Below are 16,875 nucleotides of genomic sequence, written 5' to 3'. Positions count from 1 at the left end.
GCTCATGATTATCAATGTCCAATATATAAATAGTTGTGGTCAGTTATATTGCAGTAACTTGTGAGGGAGGATGATCAACTGGCACATTGATTGTAGTATATATTCGCACGTACATCAAATGAAGGCATTTGATAAAACAGTAATAATTGATGGCAACGAGGGATCCATTCGATTGGGAGAACTTTCCTCCAATTTACGAAGTGTAAAATGTGCCCACCATATCTCTGAAGAAGCATTCCACATCTCACATCTTCAGTTGTGGAAGCTCTTGAATGTTTGATATCTGCTCAGTGCAAGTGAAAGAGATCTTTATTGCAGTTCACTCCTGTGTACCCATGGTTAGGCTCTTGAATCAGCCGCCCTTCTCAAGGTCTCTCCCCTACCTGAGGGCGGCTAATTCATGAGACTGGCATGCAATTAACACAACGGCAATTAGAGACCTGATTAGCAAAGGTTAAGTGCTTTGCGCCTCCTCTGGCCGATTTCAATCGGCGTGGTCTCGAGGCTAAGTGTCGCGAGGAGTCTTGCCATCAGGGACATTGATGGAACCATAGATTGAAAAGGAAGGGGATTGGAAACGACCAGGCCTCCCTGTGTAAATGGTTGAAACACTCCGCGTTATGATTTTGCGCTCGTGATTATTTTTGTTTTGACCGTACTCTGGTTGTATTTCAACTGTTTCTAGGTCTCCTATCCACTAGCGATCACTCAGAGGCTGGGAGGTTACTCTAGAGAAGTAAGTTTACACCACTGACAAGCTCTAACTTGTCTAAGTCCGCTGTTTTTACTCTGTTTTTAGTTTTTGTTGAGTATAGCTTGAATTACTCCATGTCAACTTTTCTCTTTCCCTGCTGCGAAGCCTAAACAGCAAAAGACATTGCTTGACTTGGTTATTATGTATCTAAGTGCTATATAGAATGGTTTCATGCCATAGATAAGCTTTACTGTTCGTAAACGTTTGCAGTATAGTCCTTCAAACTGCTTTAGTATACTTTTAGACACACCACGGGCCTTGACCTCTCACGACTTCATAGTAAGGGCTATTCCTTCTTTTATAGCATTTATTTGTTTAGTGATAGTGGTTGCGTTGCTTAGTCGATCTTTTAGAGCTATATTCTCTTTACTTTTTAGAATATTCAACATTAAAAGTGATCAATTTCACCATTTCTATGTACAGCACATTGTATGGTATGGCAGCAAAGACAGGTAATGAGCATGCTGACTATAAAATAATCCCTTTGTAGTTTTAGCCACGCCCTATAACGCGGAGTGTTTCACGCAAAAATTTTCGTTTCCAATCCCCTTCCTCTTTTGGAACACAGGACAGTCGAAAAGCAACTGGAATAAATGCGAGAAGTTTATTTTCCAGGAAGTGGGCGTGTCCGGAAGCAAATAGCTGGTGCCATTGTGTGAGTAGCTGCCTGTAGTTAGAGCTGTGTAGCATAGACCCAGACCACTGTTAGAAGCTGTTCAAAGCTCAGAAGGTAAGTACAGAAGTTGGTTTTGTAGTATATGTTTGAAATTAGGCGTATACTTCAAGTTGAAGCAAGTTTTGTTGAGTAATGTAACATGATTTTGGGCTTTTACATGGAGTTGCTAGTCTGTTACGGGTGGGACACAACTTCTAGTCTGTTCCAATGTTATTAAGCTAAGTGTATGCAGAGTTTTGTAAGTGTATTCTCTTTGCAACAATTTGTCAGTTGACTTTTGTAGATGGCACTACATGTGAATATATCATAAATAGTGTGTAAACAATAGCCTCGTTCCCAGGCCTTACTTTTTCTTGCTGTTGTCACTGTTCATCCATAAACATAAGAAAGACATAGTGAGGCAGCAAGGAAAGAAATGGGCGTACAGTTAAGAAAAAGTAAGGCCTGGTTTGGGAAATCGCGTGATCCACAAGGATTTTTATGAACGTGGGCGATATGTAGCCCACAATCGTGACGTAAGGTATTCTCCCACGCATTCAGAGTAAGACTGTACTGCACTGAGACCACCAAGCTGTGCTGCAAGTCAGATCAGAGAACCAGCGTGGCCAGCTCTGGTGGCAGTAGCTACCTGCTATAATTATGATAATGATGACTAAGCTATTCTACTATAGCATGTAGAAAGACACAAGAAAAGGTAATAGTGATAGAATCTAAACACACAATCTAGACTAGTAGATCATCTAGCTAAGCCTAAGGTATAGCTAGCTATAGTGCTTGCAAACTTCCAGTTCCAAGTCCATGTCCTGCTTGCTGCAGGCAAAGTTTTATTAGTCGTAGACCTCTGCGTGGGCAGTCCAACATCTCTAGCTCAGTATGCCCACGCTCATTTTCACCCTTCTACCACCCTTCTACCCTCACGCGACTTCCCGATACAGGCTCTCCTTTTTCCTAACTTTACGTCTATTTCTTTCTTTATTCCTCCAATTAATACCGTATTTTATCTCATTGAACGAATAAATCGATTGTGATAAAGAACAGAAAAAGGAGAGCCTGTGTAGAGGCTATGTAAACAATACAAAGAGCATAGTTAAAACATTATGTATGGTTAAATGTTCAGTCATGTTTGCATATCTATCAATTCGTCTTTTACTCCAGGCCAGTGATGACTTTTGTTTCTATATTCTCCTTGTCACTGTCACTGGTCTTCGCTGTCTGAGTCCAATTCAATTTCCGGCTCTTTCGTTTCAGCAAACTCTCTGCAAATGGACCAGAAGTACATTCTGGTCCACAGCCACAGTAATAATGGCTGTATCCCACTGCTGCTATAACATTTAGAAATGCTTAAAAACTCGCTATTATGTGGCAAATAACGGTGAGATTAATTAACCTGTTGCTCGTTAATGTTGGATGTTCAGGAATAATTTATGAGTAACATTACAGGTTTATTCCACTTGCTAGGTATACTAAATAAGCTGGGTAGGTTAGTTGAGCTTCTCTACAGTGGGGTAAGCATATACAGTGGTCTGTTCAGGCAATTCCTGATTAAACAAATTTTTGACCTGTAATATTAGCATATTTTTCGTACCACACAGAATACAAGTAGGACTGATTTGGACGATGCTTGGAATGTATTGAGGAGGACATCTGTTGGATGTAATACACAAAAATAATGTGGCTTATTGTGTGCTCACATCTCTCCAACTAGTACTATTTTGTGGTTTTTTATATAGCATTTTCAACGATGCATTTCTCGACTCTCAATGGATCGACACGAAAAAGTTAAACAATTACGTATAGATGTTCATCAATCCTATAAGATAGCACTGAACATGTTCAAATTCATCTCATACTTTTGCAACAATTTGTCAGTTCAGTTTGCTGTGGCATGTAAATTTGTATAAATTTGTTAGTGTTGAAGTTTCTAAGCAAAGCCACATGGCGGCTTTGTGGCTATATTTAGTTCCTGCCATGTGTAATAGATTGGTGCAGGAAGCAGGAAACAAACTGCAAAGGGAAGAGAGTTATAAAAAAATGCTACTTTTGCGAATAGCTCATTAATAATTATATTCATGAGAAAATAAAACTCCACATAGGAGCATGCGCTGGAACCATTGCCGTTCGACTGGGGAAGAAACTCGTGAAGACCCAGTGAGGGTAGAGTATAGCGGGGCAAGAGTGAAGTGGTGTTGGTCTAGCCGTACTGAGGAACACACTATGGAGCAGAACCCAGCTCAGCATTTCAAATGCCCAGACTAAACAAGCTAAAAATGAAGAAACGCCTTCGAAGTGATGACAACTGGCTGGAGGACGAAGGCTCGGGCAATGTGGTTGTCGCAAATACTAAGAGGTTTAAAGGTCGTTGTGTGGACTTCATACAACAGTGGAGAGGTAAACAATTGTCTCAGTAGTACATACTGAATGCACTTGTCAAACCCTACCAGTATCAGCTCTATTTAAGGCGCCACATAAAAATATTTATGCTGGTAAAGGTAGCCGTATTAGAGGTTGGAAAAGCTGTTTTTTTATCTCCAATTAGAAGGCCGCCCTCTAAAGACACACCATTCAGCCTCAAAAGTAATTTTCCACCTCTGAATACAACCACCTATACCAGCGGAAATATTTTTATGTGGCGCCTTAAATAGAGCTTATACGGTAGGTAGGATCTAATCTCCCTACCTTTGGGCATGTTATTTGTAGATATTCCAGTTCTGTAAGATCGTACACAGCACACCCGGCCGTACACACACACACACACACACACACCCGGCCCTCCTACACACATACACACACACCCAGCCCTCGTACACACACACACATACACACACACCCGGCCCTCGTACACACACACACACACACACAGGGCTATGTGTTTCGTATCAGCGGTGGCAGTGACAAGTAGGGCTTCCCCATGAAGCAAGGTGTCCTCACTAATGGCCGTGTTAAGCTCCTCCTCAAGAAGGGGCACAGACCCAGACGCACTTGAGAGAGGAAACGCAAGTCAGTGAGAGGCTGCATAGTGGACAGCAACCTGAGTGTGCTCAATCTAGTCATCATCAAGAAAGGTGGGTACACAACTCTGCTGATTTAGATGTACTCTGATGAGAATTGACTTTGTTAGGTGTAACTATTGGGCAGGGTTTCATAGAGAGGGGAGGGGATTCCCCCGATTAATGATGTCATGATGTACAAGAATTAAAATAAGTGTACTAGAACCCCTTGTGTATTATCGTTACGTAGTCATCGTATACGTGGCTTAAATTTATCATGGAAAAACACACATTGCACCTCAGATAATCATTTAATTGTTCTGGGGAACGACCCCTGACCCCTGACCCCCTGAATTAAACGCTTCCCCCTCTCAGCTAAACATTTTTTAGAAGTGCCCGAAATATTATAATGAAGTGTCATTGTAATGAGGTCATTGTTACCCAGAGTGTCCCCTCAGATCTGTGCCCGGCCCTACACTGTGTTCCGATGGTGTCCTGGTGCTAAGATGCGCTACAAGAGAACAAAGGTCTGCCAATCATGTGCCCAACTCAAGAACGTCTGTTAAACCTGTCTCCTTGGTAAGCCCTGTCACTATATAACCCTATCTGTTGCTATGGTGACACACAATCATCAGTACACTGCTTCCTAGAACAACTTTTTTCAAGTCATGAATTTGTATAAAAAGTTTCACAGTATATCTATCCAGGGTGTCATACAGGATTTTGAAAATTAATTTTAGCATTAAAAGTCTGTCACTCTTAAAACTAATAACTTGTTGTGTGTATGGAGGCTTTAACCGAATAGCCGCGGTTATGATTTCATACGTAGTACCGCCCACCGCGGATCAGGATCTCCTGGACTACAACGGAATTGTCAACCAGCCAAGGCCACAGCGAAGGATTCTTTTAGAGGTAAGATTTTGTGCGTATAACGATCGTACTTGTAGCTAGTGAAGCCTTTATAAGCCTTCTTAGCTAATGTACTATACTTAGATACCTACTGAGATGCCTCAGAGTGTGCAGAGTATGCTTTAATAGTAGCTAAGTAAGGTTACAGCCTGTTTTTAGAGTGTAGTCTACACGGTTAGATATTCAATTATTTTTATCTTGTTCAGCATTCGCCTCCGTCGGGCAAAGAAAGATGCAACTAACTTTTAGGCAACTGCCTAGCATTCTCTGTCGGGATCTCCTGGTTTGGAACGGACCAGCCAAGGCCACAGCACTTCATAGGTAAGCTTTGTGGCTGTGTATTAAACTGCTAGTACGCTTACTCTACATATAGATAGCTTGTAAAGTAGTAAATGTACACTGGTTACGTGTTACAGTCAGTACTAAGTATTTCTACTCATGTTCAACAGGCAGGATAAAAACTCATAGGAGTTGACGTTTTATACAACTAGTTACATGTTCTTATGCCATAGCATAAAACAGTCAGATGAGGGGTTGCCAGTGTGGCAAAACCACTTCTCGCACTGTAGGCAAAACCATGCTGTGTCCTTCCTTTTGTTTTTCTGATAACACAGATGGCAACGACCTCTGCGTACATCCATGGTGGTGAAGAGGGAAGTGAGCTATTCCTAGCGATTTCAAGGGTGTCTTGCTCTTTTTGGAGCAGTAGTCGCCAATTAGCTTCTTGGCCAACTCGTGACGAAATGAGAGGAGGGTTTTCAGTGCGTTGGTGGGTGAATACTGTCGATATAATATGTAGCTGTTCGTAATGCAAATATCCTTTAGGAAGAAGTAAATGTACATATAAAACTTATGGACTTTTGTAGGGCATCTGTAGTACCCTCTGAGCTGATCCCCTCTGTCAACACCCCCCATGAAGCGATTATGGTCCTCGATGCTCTGTGGGCACGGGACGGAGATTTTTTCGCCTGTCTTGACTGTACGTTGTACAGAGATAACCGAAGTGGCGTCAGAGGCTGTGGAGATCACACGGACAACCCTATTGTCACTGAGACCGTCACCTTTTTCTTTCTGGAGAGTCATGTATTCCCCCCTGAAAAGGTAAATAATAATTATGCTTATTACTTTCTGTCAGCTTTGGCTGCTTGAGAGCCTTGGAGAAGCCTCTGCGGTCAGCGCGAGCTGTACCACAAGTATAAATGCCATCCTTCTCCAAGTCTTCCAACAGTTTGACAGACGTGAAAAAGTTGTCAAAATAGACGTGGTGGTGCTTGCATGTGCTTCAACGAGGCTGTGAGGTCTTTCACAACTCATGCTCCCAGTTGCTTCTCTGGTGTGGCTTCTCTCCCTGTATACACTTGTAGCATGTGGAAGTACCCGTCTGCTAGGACCCAAACCTTGATTCCTCTCTTCACAGGTTTATTTGGGAGGTACTGTTTCAGTGCAGATCTACCCTGAAACTTTATCATTGCCTCGTCTACTGCAACTTCACGGCCTAAGTTGTATGCAGCAGAACAGCGCTCGTTGATCTTATTGAAGAGGGGGCGTACTTTGGCCAAACGATCGCTACCTGGGGTGCCTGGAGTCGGGAGAGTGGTGTTGTCCGTGAAATGGAGGTATCGTCGGATGTCCCTAAAGCGATCGCGTGAGATCTTCGATGCAATTGGTGAGTAGTGGAATTGCACGTCTCTCCTCCAATCATTTTCAATCGTTGCGAGTTTCACGATCCCCATGAAAATGCAGAATCCCATGTAAGCCTTTAGCTCAGCAGTCGTGAGTGGGGTCCATTTATCATGTTGTAGTGGGGTCATCATTTGCCTAGCGTATCAATTTGTCTCAGCTACTTTGTTATCCATTATTTCAGTGGTAAAGAAATGCTGGAATATGTCTAAGGGAGAACTTGAGATGGATACAGCTGGGCCTACAGATTGGATGAAGGCCTCTCGAGAATGGTCTTGAAGGGTGGGAGTCCAAGGGCAGGGGGAACTGTTTCAGGTGTGTGTGTGTGTGTGTGTGTGTGTGTGTGTGTGTGTGTGTTGTGTGTGTGTGTTGTGTGTGTGTGTGTGTGTGTGTGTGTGTGTGTGTGTGTGTGTGTGTGTTGTGTGTGTGTGTTGTGTGTGTGTGTGTGTGTGTGTGTGTGTGTGTGTGTGTGTGTGTGTGTGTGGCTTAGGCAAATTTACAATTGTTGTGTAGTAACCAATTACAACTTGTCTGTACTGTGTTGTGCCACTGGCCTATAGGACATTGTGTTATTATAATGGTGTGCAACTCATTATTACCTCTTACTTGTGTAAAGTTATAATTGTCATGTTTTAGGCATTCCAAAGGTCACTTCAATTGTGGTTGTACTTTTTGGCTTCTGTGAGATAATTATTTTTACATTGTCTGTTCCCAATGCCAATGTATTAGGCCTGCAATCCATGCTTTTGTATTATTCTCAATGATTGTTGATAACCTGGGGAAAGTCTGTACAGATTCTCTCTATTATTGTCATGTGTTGTGCCACTGGCATAGGACATTGGTTGTGTGTTATTATGGTGCAACTATAACCTTTTTGTAGGGTCATGTTTTAGGCATGCCAAAGGTCACTTCAATTGTGGTTGTAGTTTTAGGCTTCTGTGAGATAATTGTTTTTACTTGCAATGTGTAATGTCTGTAGGGCACCTGTCTGTAGTAGGCACCCTCCAATTCTTGATGCTTTTTTGTTCCCAATGTATTCCCATGCAGTGATAATGTATTTAGAATTCCCAGAGGCCACACATTATTTATTTTGTTCCCTGTTGCAATTTAAATTCTGTTTGGCTTTCTGTGTGTGCATAACAGACACTTTTTATAGTGTTATTATCTGTTCCCAATGCTAATGTTTAGGCACTCCCAAGGCTACAATTCCTTTATGAAATGTCCCTTATGAAATTAGGTCAATTTGATCCTAATCACTATGCACCTGTTACAATTCAATTCTGTTTGGCTTTTAGCTTTCTCTGTGTGTGTGCATAAGAGGCACTTCTTTGTACAGTTCCCAATGATAGCTTGTTGACTCAGAATCATGGCCACTGCTATCCAGGAGATCCTGCAGTACCTCCTCTCTAGTATACGAAAGCCTCTTAGTCATTGTTGTCCTGTAGAATTAATTTTTATTGTGTTTGTTGTGTTGTATCTTCACTTTGAATTTTAATATTGAATGCAATTTTCACTTAAAAATACAAGCACATTTTTGATAGCTAACCTGTAGTGATCCGTGTCCCTATGGCTTCAGGTGACCTTCGAGTGAATCCTTATGAGGTTGTGGAGACTTGGAAGGTTCTGGCTTACCACAACTATGCTAATAGTAGAGTAACATGCAGCTGCCCCAATATTGCATCATAGCAGCAACCCATAATTACGCAAATTTAAGTGTCATCAGTTAATCAAGAATTTGGTTCTGATGCTCCACTGTATATAGTATTCCCTGGTGTAGGTGATGGTGTGTGTGGTGGCTGCAATGTGTTTGTTGGTATGAGCAGTGGACCTGCTGGCCTCTTAGCTTCATGTGTGCACGTCCCCTCCACACACCCCACACACTACACCCACACACCCCACACAATACACCCACTCCACACAACCAACACACTTCACCCCACCCACTCCACACACACCCCCACACACCTCACAGCACGGACTCACAGTCACTGCAGCAGGGTCTCTGTTACCTGCACTGTCAGGGGATTGTTCACAATGACCTGAGACTGCCGGGTCATGGCATCATTAAGAGGTCAGTACATAGTTACATGGGCATGACCTCTGTCATCTGAAATACTGAGGTCAGAGGTCATGAGTATATGTTTATTGCTTTTGGGCCTAAATTTTATATTTTTTTGAAGAAAGAGCAAGGATATAGAGAGTGTCATACAGGGGGGATATCCCCCCCTGCATTCATGCAGGTACTAGTTGGGGTCCATAGCTGGCAATTTTACATACTAACAGCTATAGGGTATTAAAGTAACAGTTAACCTTTTTTTTTAGCTAGTTACATTTCAACAATCATTTCCCACTATAATTATACGTACGGTGATCGTCTAATTTCATGCTAAAGAATGTGTGTGCCTTTTGATGGAGGAATCAATGATTGATTTTAGTATACGTAGCTATACCCACATTGTACTATTATATACAGCTAAAATCCTAATCACACCCACACACCCCACCCCACCCACCCACCCACACACACACACCCACACACCACCCACACATACCACACCCACAGGCACAAGGCAGACTAGTGTCCTCCTGGTGAAGCTACACCTTCAACTGTATGAGATGTACACACAAGAACACAATCTGCTTGACTTCGATCAAGAGTGTACTAACTTTAATTTATTAGCTTACTAGTGACCTACGTATATACCACAACCATTATTTCCATTTCTTTCATGCATGTTTGTTCATTGCATTTCTTGATAATTATATCATGATGACTAATGGTGACTATAATACCGTAAATATGTATAACACTCTCTTGGTGAGACCAACAAATTTACTGCTATATATTCATGCATTTTATGCAAATATTGGGTGTGTAGGTAAAGATCATTAATAAAAAAAATAACATCAGATCAAGCTAAAAAAGGGCGTATCTTGTAAACTCAAGTAAACAAAGCTTCTGGGTACAGGTGTCAGCTCTTTGACAAAATACTTTTTGAGCTGACAAAATAGATACTAGCTAGACTAGACTGTGATTGAGCTGAAGTAACTCTGCGGATCAGGGCTATACACTTATCTTGCAGCTACTAGAGTCCCTGGCCGCCCCAGGCCAGGGCAGGTCAGGAAGGTCAGGACAATGGCAGCAAGGTGAGCTTGTACTGTACATAATATCTGGTGGCCTGTCTGTGTATGTATTCAGGGTTGACAAAGATACATTAGTATACATGTACAGCTTCAATCACACACTATAATAATAGATTGCAATTATGCACCTAATGTGCTCCCCCCGGGACATACGGGGGAATTTGACTTGAAATGTTGACCCCATACTGATATGATTTGACCTGGCCTTGCGTAGTAAAGACTGTACAACTGCTTGAGGCTGTGACTGGTGGTGACTGGGGAATTAGGGTATTTGAACAAAGAATCCTCCCCCATGCATGTGGGGAATTTGACCTGGGGTATAGTTATGGTCAAATCCTCCATGTTAGCCTGACCCCTCCCTAGGAGGTAGTGGGGCGACACATTGATAGGTGCATTAGAATTGCTCTGTAAGAAAATTAATGTTTCTGCATACCATTCTTATTCATTAGAACCCACACAACAAATAGTTCATTGAACCCTGGAACACTCTGATCATGAGTTGTTGTGTTATACCATAGATTGAGGGGTTAAAGGGGTTGGAAACGAAGGTACCCTCGAGTATCATCCGCGCTACGCTGTGGTTTAATGGAGCCACAACAATACCTATTTCTACACACAGTGCACAATAAACTACAAATAGCTGCTTAGTCCGTGCAACTTACTTATATTCAAGGTCTATACCTATTGTAGTAGTTATAACTAGCACGCTCTAAAACAGCCTTGGGAACTAACTTATGACTTTACTAGCTAATTTATCTTTTTTACTGGGTGTACGTTGTCAGTCATTATAAGTACTACATGTGGCTGACGGACTAGGCGTGTTATAAACTGTTACAGATGATGTCTCAAGGAAACACAACTTTCATATTTTAAGGGAGTTACCCGACAAAAATTAATTGCTTAACAGCCTCGTTCATAAGTAACGCGAATAGTTTCGAGGATCCATTGCAGATTCAATGTAACTTCTCTAACTCTATAATCTATTGTTTACTAAGTGGTGAACATTATTTTGAGGGACTTATGTTTCCAATTCGTGGTTTACTAAGTGGTGAACATTTGGTGGAATGGCTGTGTACATTGAGGTGACCTTATCTCAGAGGCCACAATGAATACAGTACTCCTTATCTATGAATCCAGACATTCTATTGTCCAATAATGACTGTGACCATAATGTACTCCTAACACTACATGTATTGTTTATACTGTATAATAGTATAACTCGTGCTTACTAGCTATAGAAGCAAAGATGACTGTATTACTTATTTAGATGACAACCTCAGAAACTAATGAGTGACCTAAATGAGTGATGGTTAATTAGTTGCAGGCTCCTCTGGTGTCTAGATGTGGGTATAGCTAGCAAGTGAAGGCTAGCTCCTAAGATTGTGGTCAATACAGTCACATCCTCTATAATACACCCACTCACTCCTCACCACCTAAGAGTCCACTAATTGGAGACTGAGATTACTCATTGTCATTTGTAGGTACATAATAATGATAATTTCTGCCCTTCATTGTTTACCTCCTCCCACAATACACTGTAGTAATGATCTGGGTCAGCAACTCTATTGGGCTTCCCGTGATGGTCGTGTGGACGAGGTGGAGAGGCTGCTGGCTAGAGGAGCTCCTGTCAACTGGAGGAATATTGGTCTATTTGGACAGACCGCTCTACATATAGCATGCATCAGCAACCACCACAGCACTGTTCACAGTAGTTTTCAAACGTTTGCAATATTGTAGTATGGTTAGTATACCAATAGTTTTCAAGTGATCTGTACGTAGGGTTGTCCATTCTTGAGTACGACACGAAAACGTGCAGTTGCCAAACGTTGGACAGGATTACTTAGTTGCCCAAGGTTGCCAAGCTTGCAAATGCAGGCCCCGCCCACACAACTACAAGTGTCAATGATTGGGTGGAGCCTAACCACTGTTGTCTCCGCCCAACTACACAAATGCACGTGGCTCAGTCCCAGTGTGCTAAATATTAACGGTAGACTAAAACTGATTCTCTATGCCCCAGAAGAATCTATACTGACAACTACTATAATAAATCTACTAACATCACTTGCTAGAAACTACAATATCTTGGAGGAGGCCGATCAATGGAAGATACTCACTAGGGTTGACTGAGGGTGATATTAGGCGTCATTTAGAAGAATCAACCCTGGAGGTGGAGGGGATGTCGATAGTGTTTCTAAGGTTTGCTACTCTCAACATAATTATTTATATTGAATAAATACGGTCTGAATCGGGTCATAATTATACTATAGGTTAAAACATGGTTGAAGTCAACTCCTCCTCAGCAATTGTCTGCAAGGCGAGTGCTCAATTTCCCAACTCCATCATCTGTAAGTGGAGATAGATGACTGTAAATAGTTTTGCTTATATGTGTGTGTGTGCTCTGACCGGCGACCTGTCACTGGGTCTTGTAGGCAGAGTTGTGTGTGTGTGTGTGTGCTCTGACCGGCGACCTGTCACTGGGTCTTGTAGGCAGAGTTGTGTGTGTGTGTGTGTGCTCTGACCGGCGACCTGTCACTGGGTCTTGTAGGCAGAGTTGTGTGTGTGTGTGTGTGCTCTGACCGGCGACCTGTCACTGGGTCTTGTAGGCAGAGTTGTGTGTGTGTGTGTGTACTCTGACCGGCGACCTGTCACTGGGTCTTGTAGGCAGAATTGTGTGTGTGTGTGTGTGTACTCTGACCGGCGACCTGTCACTGGGTCTTGTAGGCAGAGTTGTGTGTGTGTGTGTGTACTCTGACCGGCGACCTGTCACTGGGTCTTGTAGGCAGAGTTGTGTGTGTGTGTGTGTACTCTGACCGGCGACCTGTCACTGGGTCTTGTAGGCAGAGTTGTGTATGTGTGTGTGTGTGTACTCTGACCGGCGACCTGTCACTGGGTCTTGTAGGCAGAGTTGTGTATGTGTGTGTGTGTGTACTCTGACCGGCGACCTGTCACTGGGTCTTGTAGGCAGAGTTGTGTATGTGTGTGTGTGTGTACTCTGACTGGTGCTGTCTCTGTAGGCAGAGTTGTATGTATGTACTATTATCACGTCATGTGTATTCATGTGTGTATATGCCTAATATTTATAAGTATATAACTGTCTCTTTATTTATTCAGGAAATATCGTCTAAGAAATCAATTGAGCATATCTGTATGTAAAGGAAAAGATACCGATCAAAAAAAAGTACGAACAGATTAGAAGGCAGTGGGCAGTTGACCAGAAGGAAAACAGTGAGGAGCTTATTGAAAACAAAAGCAGAAATAGCTGGTACAGGGCAAGACGCCTCATGGTGAGTGCATAAAATTAATAGTTTCACTGAAGATCCACTGTGATGGATGTGTGGATGTAGTGAGAGGACTATCATTACCTTTGTGCCTTTCTTTTTTAGAAATTTCAGAATCGTGGAATGTGTGTGAAACCAACAGAGAGTAAATATTGGAGCCAATTGAATATGCTGTACATAACTGAGGAGTCTGACGATGGGGAAGACAAATCTGTAATAGTGGAGCATAAACTTCAGTGGCGATCACAAAGTATGCCCATGCAATAATAATAACCATACTTTCACCTTTCTATATAGAGCTCAATGAGTATATGATGGAATTGGACAGCCGTTATGAGACAAAGATTAAAAAAGATGATGGTGCAGTAATGGCTAAAAAGTCAAGAAAGCTTGGCGAACCTTCCACAAGTCATGTTCCACACAAATGGGCTATCATGAGTAAGTACATGCAAAGAAATTGTTTATGGCAGGCAATCTGTTCATGAGTAGTTAGCTAGAACACCTGTTACGCTGTAACGAGAATCACGCCTCGGTCGGTTGCGCATACGCAGTAAATTGCACACTGTAACGTTTCGTTAGCTTGCCGCCATTAATCCAATTTAGCAACAATCATGGTCGATAGAGGTGAGATGTATATCGATGCCTGCCAGATTGCCTCTACCAAAGACTTCAGCTTGATGACGTGACTTGTATCTATAGGGACACAGTTAATACACAATGGGTAACTCAATCTCAACTTACATGGGTTGGTCTCTTCACCATTCCCTGCATGTAACTTAATAATCCTGCTGGAAACTTCACCTCCCCCCCCCCCCGGTGCTCTCATAATTATGTAAGCATGACTGTGTATGTAAGCATGCATGTATACCCATTGCATTACTATGATTATGCTTTTCTTTTCTTTAGGTCAATCTGATTCTGAAGAAACATTCGAACTTTAGACCTCTTATCAATCCATGTAACATTTCACTTATTTATTCTCCCATTGATCTTTTGTGCGATGTACGTCATGCTTGCTAATTATCAATTCAAAGTATTGTTTCTAATTATAAGAGGTATAGTTAATTAACAAGGCATTACCAAGTTTGTGAATGTAGTAGTTTACAAGGCATTACCAAGTTTGTGAATGGACTTGGCTATTCTCTGGTAACTATTCCATTAGTTTACAAGGCATTACCAACTTTGTGAGTGTTGACTTGGCTATTCCCTGGTAACTATAGTTCACAAACAAGTAGTATTCTGTGTGAATATGCCTGCTTGGCAAGCTTGGCAAGCCCTTGTTAATGCTAGTAAACAAGGGGATTAACAAGCTGGAAACTGGCAATCAAGTTGCTGTGCACCCTGATGTAGTGAAGATACTCATACAGCAAGATGGCATCGATGTCAATGTACAGAATACTGATAAGTACACTCCCCTGCACTATGCCTGCTACAGGGGACACTTGAAGTGTGTCCAGTTACTGATGGCAACTGGACAGTGTGACCTAGGTAAGTCAGTGTGTGTGTCATGTAACACTTTAAGGCCGTATTATCTCCAATTCATAGCTGAACTAACGTACATAGTGGTTAGGGCTAGACACATGCATGTACATGTGCTTATGTCAAAACACTCAATATTGCTAGAAATGTTCATGAATAATTATGTTTCCTGCTCGTTTAATTAGTTAGTCGCTTTTATATGTGGGATAATAATTATTATAATTAGTTTTTTATACTAGTAGAAATAGTATACGTATACATGTACAGACCAGGTGTAATTCATACAACAATAAATAATGTAGTAATTCAAAGTTCCAATGTTTCGAGGGAGAGGGTCTGCGAGTCCATTGTGCCCATCACTGAGGCCGCATTTCCACGCTGTACTGCGACCGACAGCCTTTGCAGTAAGTAATGGGAGGACTTCTGATCTCCCGTGACACGTGCAATGTGCCTACCTAATTCCTTAACAAATGTCTTAGACTTAGGCCCTAGAACACCAGTAGTGTCTATGGCTAGTGGGGTGAAGCAGTGCAGTGCATGAACCAAGGCTGGTGTATTCGGCCTCCTTCCTCTCTTCTGCTCCTGCAGCTACAAGCCCTGCTATTATAATAATTATGATCCTTTTAATACCCTAAACACAAATACACGTTCATATCGTGTCTGGTTTAGTGACCTCACTGATATGTACTATAGTCTAGTGGGTTTGACTGCCATTGTTAATGATACACACACACACACACACACACACGCACGCACGCACGCACGCACACACACACACACACACACACACACACACACACACACACACCCACACACCCACCCACACCCACACACACCCACACACACCCACACACCCACACCCACACACACCCACCCACACACACACACACACACACACACACACACACGTGATTTGTGATTTGAGAACAAACGGTTGTTGTACCCTGACCTCTACGTGGTTTTTAACTGACAACGTTCTTGTGGTTGCTATGCAGCCATATGACTCTATACTATTGTGGTAATGTTCATTCTAATCTGGGGATAGTGACATGTTTCATCCCTGGAATTATCCCCATGCATGCATGTACCAAGTTTAAACATGTCTAGTGCATACGCAGCTATTGAAAAGTTGAATTTGAGAACAATAGACTCTGACTTAGTGAACTATGTACGTGTCAATGCTCCCTAACTCACCACTATAGGAGCTGTGTACAGTGGTGGACTAACTCCACTGGGACTGGCAGTCAGTACGGGGAAGCTGGACATTATCAAGTACCTCATCACAGAGTGCAATGTGGATGTCAATGGTAAGTTAGTACATGCAATACAATATTCATGTGAATGAAGTACAGTTCATGATCAGGGGAAGTTGATAATGGAGGGTTAGGGTACCTAGATACGTTGTCAAGGTTACATAAGTCATACTGTCCCTTCCATGTTACATTTTACCCTAACCCTAATTACTTTTGGCCTTTAATTTTTGCATGCTAGGACACTATGACCGAGCAAGTAGTTAATGGTCAGATAATTGCTTAGAAATTGACCGATGGACCGACTGTTATTTATACCTCTGTAACAATACTTGTGGCTTGCTCTTCATACCGTATCGTATAGCTTATGCACTGTCATGGTGTGTTGTGTGCATGGCTTATATAATTATAGTGGGTATAGTTTGAGGGTATATGAAATTTCGCGAAATGACCGTTATAATAGTTTTCGCTCATTTAAGTTTCGTGGAATAACTTGAACTTGCATGAGCTCCACACGCGACCTTTATTCGAGGTAGATATACATGCAGCTAAAGTGATCCTTTACCAGTCTCTATATGTTTGCTATAATAATTGATCTACTGAGTCTGTTACTGTTAATTCAAACACTATTGATTGTGTGGTTGCTATATGCACTCCATTCTCCTGTCAACAGACGAGGGTTAGCACTTCAGTGCTCGAGGGTGTATATAATTACAGT

At 42.1% G+C, this 16,875-nt stretch overlaps 3 long non-coding RNA genes across 8 annotated transcripts in view; 2 read left to right on the top strand and 1 right to left on the bottom strand.

Annotated features, from left to right (window-relative positions):
* The first annotated feature begins 407 nt into the window (after nucleotides 1–407).
* LOC135338545 (uncharacterized) lies at nucleotides 408–6,992 on the top strand. 5 transcript variants are annotated; one of them, XR_010395548.1, is made up of 6 exons: nucleotides 408–1,484; nucleotides 2,586–3,818; nucleotides 4,291–4,996; nucleotides 5,247–5,329; nucleotides 5,533–6,095; nucleotides 6,193–6,992. It is a non-coding gene; the product is annotated as an uncharacterized LOC135338545 (long non-coding RNA). The 5 variants fall into 5 exon arrangements; XR_010395549.1 differs by having other exon boundaries at nucleotides 415–1,484; nucleotides 2,586–2,802; nucleotides 2,889–3,818; nucleotides 5,533–6,992; XR_010395547.1 differs by having other exon boundaries at nucleotides 417–1,484; nucleotides 5,533–5,647; nucleotides 5,941–6,992.
* The window catches only part of LOC135338663 (uncharacterized), a 34,719-nt gene continuing 21,061 nt past the window's right edge, over nucleotides 3,218–16,875 (bottom strand). The window contains exon 2 of the long non-coding RNA XR_010395710.1: nucleotides 3,218–3,434. This is a non-coding gene — a long non-coding RNA (uncharacterized LOC135338663). The remainder of the gene's footprint in view (nucleotides 3,435–16,875) is intronic.
* Nucleotides 9,902–14,482, top strand: LOC135338548 (uncharacterized). Of its 2 annotated transcripts, none has more exons than XR_010395552.1 (7): nucleotides 9,902–10,153; nucleotides 11,692–12,346; nucleotides 12,418–12,495; nucleotides 13,262–13,434; nucleotides 13,534–13,678; nucleotides 13,726–13,866; nucleotides 14,335–14,482. It is a non-coding gene; the product is annotated as an uncharacterized LOC135338548 (long non-coding RNA). The 2 variants fall into 2 exon arrangements; XR_010395553.1 differs by having other exon boundaries at nucleotides 13,726–14,260.

This window comes from Halichondria panicea, chromosome 7 (assembly GCF_963675165.1).
Source record: "Halichondria panicea chromosome 7, odHalPani1.1, whole genome shotgun sequence".
Lineage (NCBI taxonomy): Eukaryota > Metazoa > Porifera > Demospongiae > Suberitida > Halichondriidae > Halichondria > Halichondria panicea.
Note: the sequence above shows the minus strand (reverse complement) of the source record. Positions and strands in the feature narration are given on the sequence as shown.